Genomic DNA, 4739 nt, shown 5'->3' with positions numbered 1-4739 from the left:
CCTCCACACCTTCCACTGTACCTTCACTGAACCCGTCTACCCTGCATTTGGCTTTAGGTTTGGATCCGCAGTGTGTCTGTGTCCGTTGTCAGAGGACGAGTCAGCCTCTGGAAACACAAAAACCTAAATAAACGAGTAGAGAAACATAATAAATGCAGCTGCTTCTATATAGGGTACAAACATGGATGGATAACTGAACAAGGCTATGGTGCACAAGCCTAGGGGCACAAGGGGGTTCCTCTGTTTGAAGTGATTAAAATTTCTAATTGGGGAGTCAATCATAAAAAAAACCTCAAAATGACCCCAGCGACTCAAACAGCTACGAAAAACAAATAGGTACGACTAAAAAAAGAAATAAAATAACCAGGCAAAACAATGACAAAGAGAAAGAAACTGATAGATTTTCTCAAAACAACTAAGGAGATGTAAACAATCACAAAGATGTTAACAATCACAAATTGACTCAAAACAACTCTCACTATATCCAGACAGTAGTACATGAGACAGAATCTGTGAAAAAATAAAATGCCTAATAATAAAATCAAACAAGAGGCATCTTTTTCTTTAATGAATCCTCCTAGTTGTTACTTGTGATTTATTTCAGTAAATAGAGTGAGGAAGGGACAGTCTGGGGTTTGTGCTGTTCATGTGATATCACTCTTGTACAGCAGCCAGTGTGCATTAAGATTTCAGTGACTAGACTTTATATGAATGCTTTGCTTTAATGGTCACAAATTAGTGACTGGAATGTTTGGCTAACACTTATCACATCAACCTTTTTTTTTTTTTTAAATTAGTAACAGCCTGCATGGCAACTGTAATTCAAGTATGTAACTGAAGATATTCTATACATTTTAAAGTAGTATTTATTCAAAACCTGTTGTCTTCTTTCTGTGCTAGAGCTCCATTGTTATTCAAACTATTAAAAACAGGTCATTGAGCCACACTGTTGCGCCACATTCCTTCATTACCATGATCAGTTTATTTTGACATCATACACGGTCCTTCTGCTCCGAATATTCACCAGAGCAGTGATTCCCAACCTCGGGATCAGCAAAGCTGTACAGGGAGTAGCCGTGCCTTTTTGATTTTAAAGGGTGTTTATAAAAAAATTAAAAAAAATTAATATATCTGCACATTTCAGAGAAATACATAGTATTAAGAAAATCAAAAAATATCAGAAAAACTCCTGTAATTCAGTAATATGGATTAAACCACCACTGAAAGTAATCCCTAGCTAACACCATTTACTCCTGTTTTCTTAAATCACTGTTCCCAGCTGTCCAAGAAATCAGAAACCAGTCATTTTCCATCTTCAGTAGGAACCTCCCCTATTGTTAGAAGGTATTGACAGACATGGCTTTGGTCCAATAATGGCTTTTATTGTAAATAAAGTACACATTCAATTACACCCATCTTTTCTCCAGGCCTTTAATTTAACTCCGATGACAAATCACTAACGTGGATGATCAAGGTGATGCAAGATCACATTTTTTATTTATTATACACATTTCTTCTTGATTCACAGACCACAGATTTTATATTCTATTAAGGCTGACATAATTTCATGTAGATGTCAAGTGATTCCTTCAGGACATTATCCAACAAAATGTACAGAACAAGTTCTATTTACAGCCTCAACCTCAGTTAGGTTGAGTACACGTGGCTGAAACATGACCATCAGCAGCCCACAGGAACTTCACTCATTCAGACCAGCCTGGCAGGAAACAAAGCACAGGAGTTAGCAGATAGCTCGTACTCAAGTTTAGTATGAAGACTACTAAAAGCAGCATGTTTCAGGTCTTCAGTCAGGTTCTGGTAAATGGTTTTTACTTAACCTGTGCCAAGTCCTGAGATTTCTCTCCCAATACAAAGATTCCCCAGCAGAGAGGAGGTGGTCTCTGCCACGGCAGTACAGGATTGGGTTTCATTGTCTCTACACACTACATACAGAATACTGACAGACTATCACACACACCTGAGGGTGAGTCTCAGTCCCTTGTTTTGCCCCGTGCAGGCCAGTTGCTCCACATGCACCTGGAGAGAAATAAAGAGACGTTGGTGAAACCAGAACCACACTGACCGCTGCTGACAGTCAGCTGCTATGCTCAGGGATTACAGTTCACCATGGTGTTTGTCTGCATGATGTGTTATATTCTCATTCATCACAGCATGAACTCCACTGTTTGAATATAGAAGAGTAGCCTGTTCATCCACACTCACCCTCAGTCAGCCTGCAGCGTGACCCGTCAGCTCTGCACTGAGCAGCTCATCAGAGGCTCTACCTGCAGCACAACCAAACGTTTAGGTCAGACAAGTTTAAAATGCACAGAGCCACAACTGTAGTCAAGTCTTTCATAATGCTACACGTGTGTGAAGAAGCTGCAGTAGCTGCAAATGTTTAAGTCCGACTGCTCTAGAAACTTGCTCCTCACTGGTGTGGAACAGCGTCACTTCGAACACAAATACAGGCCTGTCGTTCAATTTATAGAAAAGCACACTTATCACAATATTGTAAGAAATCTAAATTGATTATATTAGTCAAATATTAATTCAATCTTTGAGGTTTTTTGCATTTTCTGACAGTGGAAACAATTTGGCAATTATGAAAACAGTTAATTGCAGCCCTGATGCTCAGGCTTGAGTAGAGCACAACCCCACCAAAACCACTGCGTTTGTAAGCGCACCCTGTGGTGTAACTGAATGTGCGGCCCTGCACTAGGCCTGTCCCGCTGTTGGACCAGGACAGGCCACTCTCGTTGGGCCGCGCTCTGCAGCAGCTCAGAAGCAGCGGACTCTAAAACAGAGCCCACACAGCTGAGACCAGGTACAGAGTCTTCCTCTACCAGCACTGTAACACTGAGCCAGACACACCGCCTGTCAGCTGACTTAGAGCTGGGGTGGATGGGAAGGTTCCGCTACAATAAAGTAGAGCAATCTATCCCCGGTCATCTTATTGTTAAAGTTCTGTACATTTACCTTCAGTCCCAAAGGCAAGGCAGGAGGTTGGTAGCCCTATCCCATGGCTGTCGCTCTGCCTTGAAGTGTGTTCAGTCTGGGACGCAGCCTCTCTGAAAGACAACATGAACCTCACATTAGTGCCAAGTGATTAAGGCCTCAAACATTAGCAGGGCGGCAGTCTACAGTCAGGCTCTGCTGCAAGTGGAAGCCTTCTCAAGACCCCAAACTGCAGCAGAGACTACTGTTGCATCAGCAGTGTTGATGGTGGCTGTGCAGTTTACTTCATTCACAGTGAATACAGAACCAGCTTAAATCAGACGAATGCTGCTTATACATACACAATATAAATACACCATCAGATTTCCTGCTTCGACACTTCATAGCATATCAACAGCACTCAATATTCACCGAGTGACCAAGTGTTCAGAATACTACTTCGCTTCCTAAGCAGCTTTGGCTGGAAGCAACATGCATGAGTCAGCTAGTCTGAAACTTCTCAGTTAGTTGGGATTTTAAAACCTGCACAGTGAGCACATTGTCTTATCGCACTTCACTGAGTCATCAATAGAGAATTGTATACATGTTCTCATCTTTAGAACAAATCAAATTATGTGCTTGAAGTGCAATATCCAAATCCCATTATTGTATCACAATTACATTTGTCAAAATAAATGCAATAAAGAGAACTACAGAGCCTGTGCATTTGCAGCCCTGTTGGATAAATTAAGCCCATTAAAGTTTGTCAATTAGATTTTTTTTCCTACAAAATGCATTTTAGCACCAATGTTCTCTTAATATTCATTAGATATATTTTGAGAATAAAATCCTTAGTCAACAAGTATCACATGACCGAGTGAAGGGTCTTTGGGCCCCCTGGAAGAACGCACGAGGGGTGTACTGTTAGCATTTCTCGGGTTATGCTAGCTCCATTAGGAGGTCGTCTTCTACCCAGCAGGAGCGGGAAACACTGACGGTACCACAATGAGCTCCTCTCCCTTCATTCACCCGGAGGTTTAGTATCGGAGCTGCTTCTGTGCTCTTTGTGCGGTTTCCTACCGACCTGTTTTAGCTAGCAGCAGCCCAGTTGTTGCTCTCACGTGCTTGGTGTTGCGCACGTTGACCCGTAACATCAGCTCCAGTAGTTGTTTAACTCTTTTACACTGCATTGTACTGTACTCTTTAACAACGTTAAGTTAACATTAACTAACACTAACCGCCATTATGTCTACAACTACCGTCAGACGTTCACCTCTTCGTTAGCTACCAACTGTTTCACTCTGCAGTGAGGCGTTTACGTCCTTCAGTAACGTGTATGTATGAGCGCTGTTACACCAACACAAGTTAAAACCAGCTTCAGTACAGACCTTACGGGGCACCGAGCCGCACAGCCGTCTGTACAGCATGCTTCTAGCAGACAGAGAGGCAGAGCGGAAGTCACGCATACATTTATAAAGCGCAGTGTGCCGCTGTGCATTGTGGGAAGAGAAGCACTCCTATAAGCGGATGTAACTCTATGGAAGCCCATTTCCGCCAAAGCAAGGGGAAAGTCATTATAATGAGAAAGTTTGATGACTTAGTATCTCAAAATAATTCCTCTTTAAATTATTTTATCATGATCTGATGTGTTTTTTAATCATATTTCAAACAGTAAGCCTTCTTGTACGGGCTGATTCTGCTGTTTTAACACTAAATATCTTTAAACTGAACTCATATCAGCTGCATATAGTTGATTAAATAAGCATATATTATTATTATTTGTCTTTCACTTTATTGTGTTT

General features: G+C 41.4%; 1 long non-coding RNA gene and 1 other non-coding gene across 2 annotated transcripts; both read right to left on the bottom strand.

Annotated features, from left to right (window-relative positions):
- Positions 1–1361: 1361 nt before the first annotated feature.
- Positions 1362–4449, bottom strand: LOC118334033. Its single transcript, XR_004796993.1, has 5 exons — positions 4326–4449; positions 2980–3071; positions 2224–2285; positions 1979–2037; positions 1362–1717 (listed from the first exon to the last, which is right to left on the bottom strand). It is a non-coding gene; the product is annotated as an uncharacterized LOC118334033 (long non-coding RNA).
- Positions 2703–2900, bottom strand: LOC118334137. Its single transcript, XR_004797000.1, has one exon. It is a non-coding gene; the product is annotated as a small nucleolar RNA SNORA74 (small nucleolar RNA).
- Positions 4450–4739: the final 290 nt, after the last annotated feature.

Source organism: Morone saxatilis, unplaced genomic scaffold (genome assembly GCF_004916995.1).
Source record: "Morone saxatilis isolate NCDOM2014 unplaced genomic scaffold, NCSU_SB_2.0 Contig22, whole genome shotgun sequence".
Taxonomy (NCBI): Eukaryota; Metazoa; Chordata; class Actinopteri; family Moronidae; genus Morone; species Morone saxatilis.
This window is presented reverse-complemented; position numbering and strand designations above follow the sequence as displayed.